The sequence below is a fragment of the Zea mays genome, chromosome 1 (assembly GCF_902167145.1).
Source record: "Zea mays cultivar B73 chromosome 1, Zm-B73-REFERENCE-NAM-5.0, whole genome shotgun sequence".
Classification (NCBI taxonomy): Eukaryota; Viridiplantae; Streptophyta; class Magnoliopsida; order Poales; family Poaceae; genus Zea; species Zea mays.
The window spans coordinates 20,536,286-20,551,129 of NC_050096.1; the positions used below are offsets into that span (position 1 = coordinate 20,536,286).

A 14,844-nucleotide genomic window follows, 5' to 3' on the forward strand; every position below is an offset into this window, starting at 1 on the left:
TTCACATCCTGACTTAGGTTGCAGGGCAGCGATCAAGTCTCCACTCTCCGGGGATATAACGGCGATCCGAATCGATTTACTCAGCTGAGGATCTCTAACCACACGACATATGTAGCACTTAACCCTTGCATATGTCAACCGTTCCCACAGATCCTCCACAACGTGAACCGGTCCGCGCTACCCGGGAGCACAGTACTCCTCCGTCCAGCCTCCAGCCAGGAGGGTACACGCTACTCCCACCATCTCCCACGCCCAGTGCGCGGTTGTCTTTTCACGTATGGAATAGCCGGGTTCAAGCTTACCCTGTCCCATATCCAGGGCATGTAGCCAGTTAAGATAGTCCTTGATCATACAGGCCTACATACGCATCCAATCCTTAATTAACCTGGGTGGAGCATCACCTGTTCCTAGCCCAAGTCTCGATTTAAGTATTTCCATCCTTAGGATTGTTTTGTGTTCCTTGGGATGAGAAGAGCATTACAGGGAACTTTGCAGTAAGATCCCACCATGCTCCCAATGAAAATATTCTTGCAGGTAGAAGCCATCCTTCCTCAGGACAACCCCTGAGCTAGGCATTATTGCAAAAGACAACTTCTATCCACAAGATCTAAGCAGGGCTAAGCATTTTTGTAAACAATATTTGATACTTCCAAAGAAGTATCTATAACAGGAATGGATATCAAGGTAGTCAATGCATCAAATAGTTTTCAAGCAACTCCTATAACTTAATGCACATTTCACTAGACTTAAAGTGTATAAAAGTCTTTTAAAAATACAAGGAAAGGGGTAAATGCACCGGGGCTTGCCTTTGTTGCAGTGAAGAGGTTCTAGATCCCTCTACCCAACCATCGATTAGATAGCTCCATCCTCTTAATGAGAAGACACTGGAGTAGACTCCTCTTTAGCAACCACTTCATCTTGAATCTTCACTCTTTGTTTTGGGAGCTCTACATGAACATGAATGCTTATGCTTATGCTGTTTGCAAATAAAATACTATAAAACATCACAAGACTATACTTTTTCTCAATTCCACATGAGGGCTCGACATACTCCCCTACTAGGAGTTGTTCCTCTATAATCACTCTTTATCTTTGTTTCAATGGCTACTAGCTGACCCCAAACACATCTCAAGTTGAACACCAATTTGAGGTGAAAACACAAAAACTCAAATTCAGGTATCTGAAAAAGAACTGAACCGAATTCAGTTTTAGATACTGAAAGTTTACACAGTCGACACCACAACCAATATTCAGTCTCCATTTCCCCTCATTTTCATTCACATACACAAGTGAGAGCAGCAGGGGTGATCTTCGTTAGTTTTCAAACGAAAGACTGAACCCACTTACCTTAGGCCTGCTGCCCCATCTACACACCTCCCTGTTAAAGTCCCTGGTATCTTATAATTTCATATGGTACAGACCAAAACTTCTTAGCCAAAGTTATACTCCAACTTTAGCTTTACCAACTTGGTATAACAACCCATGATTGAAAACATTCAGAGCAAATTCTATTGTACCCCAAAGTTACCCCCACACTGAACTGCTATTTCAGCTAACTGAATAAAATTCAGTCACAATCACTCTGACAGTCCAGTTTTGGACAGCTGTTATTTCCTACTTTATGTGGATTCAAGCCTAACTTACTTAAAGGGATTTGTTCCTTATAACATGGTCTTGAACTCCTCTTCATAAATCATGGTTCAAAACTGCATAGAATAGGCAGCACACAGCCTCAAAACTGCACTAAAAATCCTGATTTCAGATACTATTCACAAATCTAAAAAAAAATCCAGAAGTCTGACAGAGAAGATTTGGACATGTTTTACTCCCAATTTTATGCAGCACCTAGCCCATCTCTCTTTAGTAATCTTGTTCATCTTACTATGGTCTTCAAACTTGCTACAGAACTTTGGCCCAAAACCAAATAGACTAGGCGCAACAGAGCTCCAAAGTTAGGCTCAACACACTAAAACCTAGTTTCAGCCTTATGCACTAAGTCTGGGATCCAGAAACCTGACAGCCTGTGTTTGAGCAAATTTCACACCTAGTTCCAGACAACCAATAGTGGTAGAGTTCAAGCAGTAAATGGTGTGAGCTCCACTGACCTGAGATGATTACGGAACAAGCTTCATACGGGCCAGCAACTCCTTAGGACGTCCAAGCCATGGCGAGGTGGGAGAACTGCTGGCGCGGCCACTAGCACAGGGGAATGGCGTGCGATGAACTGGAGAGGGCTACAGAGACCTGCAGACTTTAGGATCACCACCCAAAGCAGTGAACCATGGCTAGACTCGAGGCAAGGAGGAGAGCTTCACTGAACCTGCACCTAAGGCACTGCAGATGTAGGAAAGTGTTCACTGAACCACTACACAACTCAGTGGGGAAGTCTTCTGGGGATGCCAGCACTGCATGGCTAACACACATGGCTCCCATGCACAAACCTTGCTGGCACAGCACACAACTCACAAATATCACTAAAACACTGAATCTGGTCTATTTGATATGGATAAGGAGCAAGCAGTCAAAACTGCACCTACAAACAGACACATTCCAGCTCACCTTGAGACTTATTAATGGGGAGCGAGACTTCTAGTCCTCAATGATGCACTTCATCCATATCCCATACTCAGCTCACCAGTATCCCATATCGCAGACAACAAACAAAACCAACAAATACTCTACTGCCCACTGCTCACTGCTAAAATATCCCACCTATTCACTGGATATGGACAGAGGTAAAGGCAGATAAAAAAAAACCCCACGGTAGACAGGCTCAAACACATCCAAAGGTTTGATATTTTCTGCAGGGGGAAAAGATATTCTTTAGATATTTTGGGAATCTCTGAATTGCTTTAGCTGGTCTGATCCTCCCTGTTCAGCCCCACTTTTCTCCCCATTCCTGTTAAGGATAGATCAGTCCCCTATAATCAAACTTGTTCACTATCTGAGGCACTTCAAGTTTGTTTCAAGAATCTAGGATCCAAACTGCATGTACTACAAGTTATAGTGTCCAAGAATCAGCCACCTTCCACTAAATCTGTTTTCAGTTTTCTGAAACAGACATCTCTCACAGACATTTAGGCACGTTTTACTCTAAATTTTACTTAGCATCAAACCCACCTTCCTGTCGAAAACTTGTTCTCCTAACACCCATGTAAACTTTTGTCACAGGGTCTTTGGCTTATACCCACACAGATCAAGAGTTCTGGCATCCCAAAGTTGAGCCAAAACACTAAAATACCCAGTTTCAAAAGTCTGAAACAGCACAGTTTAAGTCTGATAGAGGGTTTTGCCTTCCCTTTTTCTCCAAACTCTACACAGTAACAAGTCAATCCTTTGCATAAAAGTTGTTTCCCTTCATATGGACCTTGACTTTACTACAGAACTCTTAACCAAAATCTCCATATATTAATTATCATAGAGCTCCAAAACTGGGTAAAAACTCACTGAACTTCTCAGTAACAGTCAACTAAATCAGTCCCAACTCAATTCTGACAGGGGAAGTTTGAGGGTATTTTACTCCCAACTTTATATAGCACCAAGTCTATCTCACTTTAGGAAACTTACTTACCATATTTTGGTCTCCAACTTTACCATATAGTTCTTAGTCCAAAATCACATGAATCAGCCGCAAATGGGCTCCAAACTGAGCAACTTTCACTGAAATTCAGTTTTCAATAACTGAATATAATTCAGTTTCAGCCATAAACAGTCCAACTTTGAGCTAGTTTTACTCTACTTTTCGTGCAGGATCATGCTATACCCACTTACTGAAAATTATTCACCATCATATGGTCATTATTTCATCTACAAACACCATAGCCTAAAACCTTATAAGCTAGCCACAAACCAGCTTCCAAACTGCTATCAAAACACTGAAATTCAGTTTCAGTTACTGCTTCCAATCTGAAAATTCAGAATACAGCAGCACCACTTAGAACCACTCTTTTTCCTGGGTTCCAAATGTTTTTAGGGGCAAGTTGCTTAATAAAGTTTATACTCCTATAGTTCCTCTACAACTTTGACATAGTGATCCATATCTAAACCCTCACAGACTCCAAACTACAGAGGTCCAAAGTTTGCCCAAATTACTGAAATTCAGACTCTGAATTCTACCAAGTCTGAAATCCAGAAACTCTGTTAGCTCTACTTTGGACCAGTTTTTCTCTAAGTTTCAAATATCTTTAGAGCTAGGTGACTCCACCAAACTTATACTCCTCATGTAGCTCTATAACTTTGTTATAAGGACCATCTTCAAAATGCTTATAGATCAGAATTTATAAGGGTTCAAAGTTGGCTAGTTTATATTAATTTCAGAAGTTCCAATTTGAACCCAAAACTGAATTTCTGCAAATTACTCCAAATTCTTCCACACAACTTGGGAATATCCAAATATAAAAGTTGTTCACCTTTTCCAAACTCTACAACTTTGGCACTTTGACTTTTGCCCAATTGTCTCTAGATTTTGAATTCCACTTTTAGGGCAAATTTAGGGTTTCAAATATGGTTCCTTCTCATCTAGTGATTTACCAACTCAATTCATCCTCCTAAAAGATGAGTGACTCCTTAATCTCAAATCAAACTCTAGTATATGAAGCTCATGTCCAAATTGTCCCTGGTTTAGGAGTTGTTTTGTTCATCCACAATTCCAAGCAAGGTTTTTCAACCTAAGTCCTATACTCAACACACCACATCACACTTTTGAATCGAAAATTTTAACCTAATAAATGCATTCTAAGTGTAACAAGCAAGTTAATGCAAATGCTTATGATGACATGTCAGAGTTTTAGTTCACGTAATACCAGGGGTGTTACAGCCTTCCCCCCTAAAAGAAATCTCGTCCCGAGATTTAAAAATCTAGACTTAGTAACGGAAAAGGAAACACGTCACTGACTTATTTCCTAATTTCTCTTACAAGGCAGGGGAGGTGTTCTGTTTCGCTTAACCATGAGTTAACCACGATGTCGCTCGACATTTGCACTCGTCTCCGATGCTGCGAACTTCCAATGATGACTCGGCGATAAATCTCTTTTTGTGTGTTTTACTCAAGATGTTGCATCTAATTTGCTTTGGATAATGTTTATCCAATTTTCCATTTCTTGTTCAACAGACTCACATGGGAAATCATGATGGTACCATCTCATCACGAAACACAACCAGAAACTATGGTACCAGCGTGTGCCAAGTCATTTATCCATACACGTGCATTCACAGGGAATATCCAAAGGAATAGCCATTTTAACTCTTGGAATTCGACAAACGGCTATAGATATTAACAGTTGCCTCTGAAACAGGCAGTTCTTTTTTTACATCATAGCCATAGGCAAACTCACAAGTTACCTGATCCAGGTGAAACAGGAAAAACTCTTTACAACAAAGTTTAACCTGTTTTTACTAGCTAACATTGCCATATGGGTCTACCTTACATCTAGCTTTCAAAACTAATTTACATAGGTATATTGCCTAACGAGGATTAAGTTGCCTGCTATATCTTCTCCGGTTATCACATCTGCCAGATGTCTGTTTCCATGCTCCATAGGTACCTTTTAGTCTGTTGGTGTTGGGGCAGAATAAAAGGCAACATTGAGCATATGCACCGTTTGTTGCAGATGGTTGATCAGTCGCTGCACTGTTTGAAATTCCATCGGATAGGTACGATGCAACTCCTCGAGCACCTGATCTTGCTGACCAAGGAAGCCCATGGTTTCCTTAAGTTCTTCCCTAACAGTAACAACATACGAGTGAGTTTCTTCTTGTTGCTGACTCAAAACTTTTGATTTTGAATGAGCATTAGTCAGCTGATGCTCAAGTTCCTTGATGCGATCCTGATCCGCTTTGTGTTGTGCCTGCAGTTCTGCTACCTTATGCTCTAGTCCAACAATTCGCTCAACTTGAATCTTTGTTTCTTTAAGCTGTTCTTGTGCCTGAGTACAAGCCCTATTCTTGGCCATTTCCATCATCTTAAATGCTGCATAACTCCCAGTGTATAACTGCTGCCACATTTGACGACTGTGCCCTCGAGTAAGCTACAACTCTAGCACAGCCATCAAAACCCGAGCAGATGCCGATTCAACAGAATCCTGCCCAATGGGAATGCTTTCCATTAATCGGGCCTAGTGATGATACACAACTGGGTCACTTAAGGCAACTGCAGGGAACAACCTCATAGACGTCGCTTGTATTTCTTCCCATTTCTGGTAACAAATGGTTGTCAACACCTCTAAGACAGCTACCTCAGCACCTTCCCAAGGAGTCATTCCTTCGGCATGGAACATCCATTGTGGCCAAGATGGCTTTCTAGCACGTTCTGGAATACGCACTACGACCTCATACCATGGTTGTCCTCTAAGAATAGTGCGCGACCACTGGTACTTGGGTGCTTCGGTATATCCAACTTCTTGAAGTAGTCGCCATAGGACCATAGGAACACCGAAATCTCGTAGAAACTCTCCAACTCCTGTAGGCGCTTCTTGTTGATTCATCTATAGAGAAAAGCAATAGATACACTCTATTCACTAAAGATGTATGAACAGGGTATATGAAACACATACTAAAATAGCTACACAGGGGGTTTAACTTAAAGTTGTATGACATGATGCATGCTCGTCCTATTCGTCCTTGCAACTCTTGCCAACATATAGTGGCTATCACGTTTTATGGCGGTGGCATACCTACTCACTCCGTCATTTATCACTAGTCGCACTTTCCTAGGGTTTAGTTAGTGTACCTGCAGAAAATTGCATTATAGTTGTGGGTTAGTGGTTAGCATCCTAAACTAAGCCACCTTATAGTCCTTAACTTAACCATATACTATTTGCACTTTGACTATCAGAATTTGATCATAGATTCTTAAGTTTTTCCAAAATAGTTTGGACTCGAAATCCTTTTGAAGTATATCAACAGATTACTTTAATATCCATGCTAATGGGGGATCGCTCCGATACCAATCTGTGACAGCCCTCCCAAGTTATCAGGCCCACGTGCACCAATCCTTGCCTGGATGGCCTCAGATGGTTATGCACGTGTACCAGGTAACTTAACAAGGCTATCACGAGTTCAACAACTTGAACTCATCATCCCAAAGATCTCCCACCATACATGCATATTACAGTAATCACATTCGATACACACACTTCGGAGATAAGAGCGGAAGACTTTACAAACATTCTTTACCTTTTCAAAACTCAAGTTTTACATGTTTCGAAAGAGTAATATTTATTACAAGTCCTGATATACTCAGAGTGCATAACTTATTACAAAAGCAGGAAGGTAGAAACCCTCCAAAGCTTATACATAAACCTAGCTAGTCCTTCTCCAGAACTGGAAACGCCCTCCAGCCACAGGAACTCCTAGAATACTCCTCATCACCTACAACAACATGGGTTCGAAAACCCTGAGTACGGAGTGTACTTTCGCAAGTCTTACCCGACTAAGGAAAAAGACTCTCAAGGATATGCTGGATTTAGGAATCAAGGAGAGGCTTTTAGCAAGAATCAACTTAGATACTTTTGCAGAAAAAGCTTACTAAAGTGAGTCCTTACTTTCAATATTTTAATGCCAGATTAAATATTAATAGACTCTGTTTGCATCTAGTCTAATTTCACCATCTCATCAATACAACATCATTTTTATTCATAATGTTCACATCCTGACTTAGGTTGCAGGGCAGCGATCAAGTCTCCACTCTCCGGGGATATAACGGCGATCCGAATCGATTTACTCAGCTGAGGATCTCTAACCACATGACATATGTAGCACTTAACCCTTGCATATGTCAACCGTTCCCACAGATCCTCCACAACGTGAACCGGTCCGCGCTACCCGGGAGCACAGTACTCCTCCGTCCAGCCTCCAGCCAGGAGGGTACACGCTACTCCCACCATCTCCCACGCCCAGTGCGCGGTTGTCTTTTCACGTATGGAATAGCCGGGTTCAAGCTTACCCTGTCCCATATCCAGGGCATGTAGCCAGTTAAGATAGTCCTTGATCATACAGGCCTACATACGCATCCAATCCTTAATTAACCTGGGTGGAGCATCACCTGTTCCTAGCCCAAGTCTCGATTTAAGTATTTCCATCCTTAGGATTGTTTTGTGTTCCTTGGGATGAGAAGAGCATTACAGGGAACTTTGCAGTAAGATCCCACCATGCTCCCAATGAAAATATTCTTGCAGGTAGAAGCCATCCTTCCTCAGGACAACCCCTGAGCTAGGCATTATTGCAAAAGACAACTTCTATCCACAAGATCTAAGCAGGGCTAAGCATTTTTGTAAACAATATTTGATACTTCCAAAGAAGTATCTATAACAGGAATGGATATCAAGGTAGTCAATGCATCAAATAGTTTTCAAGCAACTCCTATAACTTAATGCACATTTCACTAGACTTAAAGTGTATAAAAGTCTTTTAAAAATACAAGGAAAGGGGTAAATGCACCGGGGCTTGCCTTTGTTGCAGTGAAGAGGTTCTAGATCCCTCTACCCAACCATCGATTAGATAGCTCCATCCTCTTAATGAGAAGACACTGGAGTAGACTCCTCTTTAGCAACCACTTCATCTTGAATCTTCACTCTTTGTTTTGGGAGCTCTACATGAACATGAATGCTTATGCTTATGCTGTTTGCAAATAAAATACTATAAAACATCACAAGACTATACTTTTTCTCAATTCCACATGAGGGCTCGACATACTCCCCTACTAGGAGTTGTTCCTCTATAATCACTCTTTATCTTTGTTTCAATGGCTACTAGCTGACCCCAAACACATCTCAAGTTGAACACCAATTTGAGGTGAAAACACAAAAACTCAAATTCAGGTATCTGAAAAAGAACTGAACCGAATTCAGTTTTAGATACTGAAAGTTTACACAGTCGACACCACAACCAATATTCAGTCTCCATTTCCCCTCATTTTCATTCACATACACAAGTGAGAGCAGCAGGGGTGATCTTCGTTAGTTTTCAAACGAAAGACTGAACCCACTTACCTTAGGCCTGCTGCCCCATCTACACACCTCCCTGTTAAAGTCCCTGGTATCTTATAATTTCATATGGTACAGACCAAAACTTCTTAGCCAAAGTTATACTCCAACTTTAGCTTTACCAACTTGGTATAACAACCCATGATTGAAAACATTCAGAGCAAATTCTATTGTACCCCAAAGTTACCCCCACACTGAACTGCTATTTCAGCTAACTGAATAAAATTCAGTCACAATCACTCTGACAGTCCAGTTTTGGACAGCTGTTATTTCCTACTTTATGTGGATTCAAGCCTAACTTACTTAAAGGGATTTGTTCCTTATAACATGGTCTTGAACTCCTCTTCATAAATCATGGTTCAAAACTGCATAGAATAGGCAGCACACAGCCCCAAAACTGCACTAAAAATCCTGATTTCAGATACTATTCACAAATCTAAAAAAAAATCCAGAAGTCTGACAGAGAAGATTTGGACATGTTTTACTCCCAATTTTATGCAGCACCTAGCCCATCTCTCTTTAGTAATCTTGTTCATCTTACTATGGTCTTCAAACTTGCTACAGAACTTTGGCCCAAAACCAAATAGACTAGGCGCAACAGAGCTCCAAAGTTAGGCTCAACACACTAAAACCTAGTTTCAGCCTTATGCACTAAGTCTGGGATCCAGAAACCTGACAGCCTGTGTTTGAGCAAATTTCACACCTAGTTCCAGACAACCAATAGTGGTAGAGTTCAAGCAGTAAATGGTGTGAGCTCCACTGACCTGAGATGATTACGGAACAAGCTTCATACGGGCCAGCAACTCCTTAGGACGTCCAAGCCATGGCGAGGTGGGAGAACTGCTGGCGCGGCCACTAGCACAGGGGAATGGCGTGCGATGAACTGGAGAGGGCTACAGAGACCTGCAGACTTTAGGATCACCACCCAAAGCAGTGAACCATGGCTAGACTCGAGGCAAGGAGGAGAGCTTCACTGAACCTGCACCTAAGGCACTGCAGATGTAGGAAAGTGTTCACTGAACCACTACACAACTCAGTGGGGAAGTCTTCTGGGGATGCCAGCACTGCATGGCTAACACACATGGCTCCCATGCACAAACCTTGCTGGCACAGCACACAACTCACAAATATCACTAAAACACTGAATCTGGTCTATTTGATATGGATAAGGAGCAAGCAGTCAAAACTGCACCTACAAACAGACACATTCCAGCTCACCTTGAGACTTATTAATGGGGAGCGAGACTTCTAGTCCTCAATGATGCACTTCATCCATATCCCATACTCAGCTCACCAGTATCCCATATCGCAGACAACAAACAAAACCAACAAATACTCTACTGCCCACTGCTCACTGCTAAAATATCCCACCTATTCACTGGATATGGACAGAGGTAAAGGCAGATAAAAAAACCCCACGGTAGACAGGCTCAAACACATCCAAAGGTTTGATATTTTCTGCAGGGGGAAAAGATATTCTTTAGATATTTTGGGAATCTCTGAATTGCTTTAGCTGGTCTGATCCTCCCTGTTCAGCCCCACTTTTCTCCCCATTCCTGTTAAGGATAGATCAGTCCCCTATAATCAAACTTGTTCACTATCTGAGGCACTTCAAGTTTGTTTCAAGAATCTAGGATCCAAACTGCATGTACTACAAGTTATAGTGTCCAAGAATCAGCCACCTTCCACTAAATCTGTTTTCAGTTTTCTGAAACAGACATCTCTCACAGACATTTAGGCACGTTTTACTCTAAATTTTACTTAGCATCAAACCCACCTTCCTGTCGAAAACTTGTTCTCCTAACACCCATGTAAACTTTTGTCACAGGGTCTTTGGCTTATACCCACACAGATCAAGAGTTCTGGCATCCCAAAGTTGAGCCAAAACACTAAAATACCCAGTTTCAAAAGTCTGAAACAGCACAGTTTAAGTCTGATAGAGGGTTTTGCCTTCCCTTTTTCTCCAAACTCTACACAGTAACAAGTCAATCCTTTGCATAAAAGTTGTTTCCCTTCATATGGACCTTGACTTTACTACAGAACTCTTAACCAAAATCTCCATATATTAATTATCATAGAGCTCCAAAACTGGGTAAAAACTCACTGAACTTCTCAGTAACAGTCAACTAAATCAGTCCCAACTCAATTCTGACAGGGGAAGTTTGAGGGTATTTTACTCCCAACTTTATATAGCACCAAGTCTATCTCACTTTAGGAAACTTACTTACCATATTTTGGTCTCCAACTTTACCATATAGTTCTTAGTCCAAAATCACATGAATCAGCCGCAAATGGGCTCCAAACTGAGCAACTTTCACTGAAATTCAGTTTTCAATAACTGAATATAATTCAGTTTCAGCCATAAACAGTCCAACTTTGAGCTAGTTTTACTCTACTTTTCGTGCAGGATCATGCTATACCCACTTACTGAAAATTATTCACCATCATATGGTCATTATTTCATCTACAAACACCATAGCCTAAAACCTTATAAGCTAGCCACAAACCAGCTTCCAAACTGCTATCAAAACACTGAAATTCAGTTTCAGTTACTGCTTCCAATCTGAAAATTCAGAATACAGCAGCACCACTTAGAACCACTCTTTTTCCTGGGTTCCAAATGTTTTTAGGGGCAAGTTGCTTAATAAAGTTTATACTCCTATAGTTCCTCTACAACTTTGACATAGTGATCCATATCTAAACCCTCACAGACTCCAAACTACAGAGGTCCAAAGTTTGCCCAAATTACTGAAATTCAGACTCTGAATTCTACCAAGTCTGAAATCCAGAAACTCTGTTAGCTCTACTTTGGACCAGTTTTTCTCTAAGTTTCAAATATCTTTAGAGCTAGGTGACTCCACCAAACTTATACTCCTCATGTAGCTCTATAACTTTGTTATAAGGACCATCTTCAAAATGCTTATAGATCAGAATTTATAAGGGTTCAAAGTTGGCTAGTTTATATTAATTTCAGAAGTTCCAATTTGAACCCAAAACTGAATTTCTGCAAATTACTCCAAATTCTTCCACACAACTTGGGAATATCCAAATATAAAAGTTGTTCACCTTTTCCAAACTCTACAACTTTGGCACTTTGACTTTTGCCCAATTGTCTCTAGATTTTGAATTCCACTTTTAGGGCAAATTTAGGGTTTCAAATATGGTTCCTTCTCATCTAGTGATTTACCAACTCAATTCATCCTCCTAAAAGATGAGTGACTCCTTAATCTCAAATCAAACTCTAGTATATGAAGCTCATGTCCAAATTGTCCCTGGTTTAGGAGTTGTTTTGTTCATCCACAATTCCAAGCAAGGTTTTTCAACCTAAGTCCTATACTCAACACACCACATCACACTTTTGAATCGAAAATTTTAACCTAATAAATGCATTCTAAGTGTAACAAGCAAGTTAATGCAAATGCTTATGATGACATGTCAGAGTTTTAGTTCACGTAATACCAGGGGTGTTACAGTGATGACTCAGAAATTCGAGATGTCAATGATGGGCGAGTTGAACTACTTCCTTGGGTTCCAAGTGAAGCAACTCAAGGATGGCACCTTCATCTCACAAACGAAGTATACACAAGACTTGTTCAAGAGGTTTGGGATGAAGGATGCCAAGCCCGCAAAGACTCCAATGGGAACCGATGGACATGTCGACCTCAACAAAGGAGGTAAGTCCGTTGATCAAAAGGCATACCGGTCTATGATAGGGTCTTTACTTTATTTATGTGCTAGTAGACCGGATATTATGCTTAGTGTATGCATGTGTGCTAGATTTCAATCCGATCCAAGGGAGTGTCACTTAGTGGCTGTGAAGCGAATTCTTAGAAATTTAGTCGCTACGCCTTGCTTCGGGATCTGGTATCCAAAGGGGTCTACCTTTGACTTGATTGGATATTTAGACTCCGAGTATGCTGGATGTAAGGTCGATAGGAAGAGTACATCGGGGACGTGCCAATTCTTAGGAAGGTCCCTAGTGTCATGGAGTTCTAAGAAACAAACTTCTGTTGCCCTATCCACCGATGAGGCCGAGTATGTTGCCGTAGGACAGTGTTGCGCGCAACTACTTTGGATGAGGCAAACCCTCAGGGACTTTGGCTACAATCTGAGCAAAGTCCCACTCCTATGTGATAATGAGAGTGCTATCCGCATCGCGGATAATCCTGTTGAACACAGCCGCACAAAGCACATAGACATTCGGCATCACTTTTTGAGAGACCACCAGCAAAAGGGAGATATCGAAGTGTTTTATGTTAGCACCGAGAACCAGCTAGCCGATATCTTTACCAAGCCTCTAGATGAGTCGACCTTTTGCAGGCTGCGTAGTGAGCTAAATGTCTTAGATTCGCTGAACTTGGATTGATTTTCAGCATACATGTGTTTTATGCCTTGATCATGTTCCTTATGCATATTGTTGTTTATGTATGGTGCTCAAGTTGTACAAGCACTCCCCGGACCTCACAAGTCCATTTGCAAGTGATGCACATATTTAGGGGGAGATGTGCTACAACTTGACCCTTTGAGACTAACCATGTGCTTGAGTTTTCTTATTTAGTCTCAAAAGAGGTTTGGAAGGGAAAAGGTGGACTTGGACCATGAAAGACTTCCACTGCACTCCGATGATAGAGTAACTAACTCCAAGTTCATCTCCATGCTCTTATTGCCTTTTTATTCTTAATTGAAGATTTTGGTGAGGCAATGGGGTTTAAGGGCCAAGATTGATCCCGTTTTGGTGCTTGATGCCAAAGGGGGAGAAAATAAGGCCAAAGCAATAAATGGATCAGCTACCACTTGAGAATTTTGAAAATAGTAGAATAGAGCTTTTGGTTTGTCATAGAGCTATTGGTTTGTCAAAAATCTCTTATTGTCTTTTTTGTCAAAAGTTGGTCTCTTGTGGGGAGAATATTTGATTATGGGAAATAGGAGGAGTTTTTGAATCAGTGGTCAATTTCTCTTGGAATATCTTTCTCTAGGCCTCAACAAGTGAATTTGACTTAGAGATAGGAAATTGAGTTTGATTTGCAAAAACAAACCAAGTGGTGGCAAAGAATGATCCAAATATGCCAAATTTGAATCCAAACAAATCTGTGTTCTTATTTGCATTGATGTTGCACTTCTTTTAGTTGCTTTTTGTTGTGTTGGCATAAATCACCAAAAAGGGGGAGATTGAAAGGGAAATGTGCCCTTGGGCCAATTCTAAGTATTTTGGTGATTGAGTGCCAACACAAGTGCTTAAGTGTTAAATTATGCCAAGGACTCAAGAAGTGCAAATCAAGATTAAAGGTATGTTTCTAGACTTAGTACATTGTTTTGAAGACTAATGTATTGTGTCTAAGTGCTAGAAACAGGAGAAACAATTTTGGAAAAGTTGGCTGTGTACAGCCAAAAGGCTGCTCGGTCTGGGTGCACCAGACAGTGTCCGGTGCGCCAGGCTGACTCTGGTGAAAAGGCCGCTCTCGGGAATTCGCCGGCGGCGTACGGCTATAATTCACCGGACTGTCCGGTGGCGCACCGGACTGTCCGGTGAGCCAACAGTCAGCCGGGCCAACGATCGGCCACGTAATCCGCGCGCGACGCGTGGCAGAGCCAACGGTCAGAAGGGGGCACCGGACAGTGTCCGGTGTGCACCGGACAGTGTCCGGTGCGCCAACGGCTCCAAGACTTCAACGGTCGGCTGTGCCAGAATAGGAAAGAAATCCGCACCGGACAGTGTCCGGTGCGCCAGGCGACAGAAGGCAAGAATTGCCTTCCTGGAATGCTCTCAACGGCTCCTAGCTGCCTTGAGGCTATAAAAGGGACCCCTAGGCGCATGGAGGACTATACCAAGCATTCTCTAAGCATTCCTAAGCACCAAGACTCC

At 41.6% G+C, this 14,844-nt stretch overlaps 1 long non-coding RNA gene across 1 annotated transcript; it reads right to left on the bottom strand.

The window, feature by feature from the left end:
• Positions 1–806: 806 nt before the first annotated feature.
• Positions 807–12,428, bottom strand: LOC118473495 (uncharacterized). The gene is made up of 3 exons (XR_004852980.1): positions 9,746–12,428; positions 2,106–8,587; positions 807–947 (listed from the first exon to the last, which is right to left on the bottom strand). It is a non-coding gene; the product is annotated as an uncharacterized lncRNA (long non-coding RNA).
• Between the last annotated feature and the right edge of the window lie 2,416 nt (positions 12,429–14,844).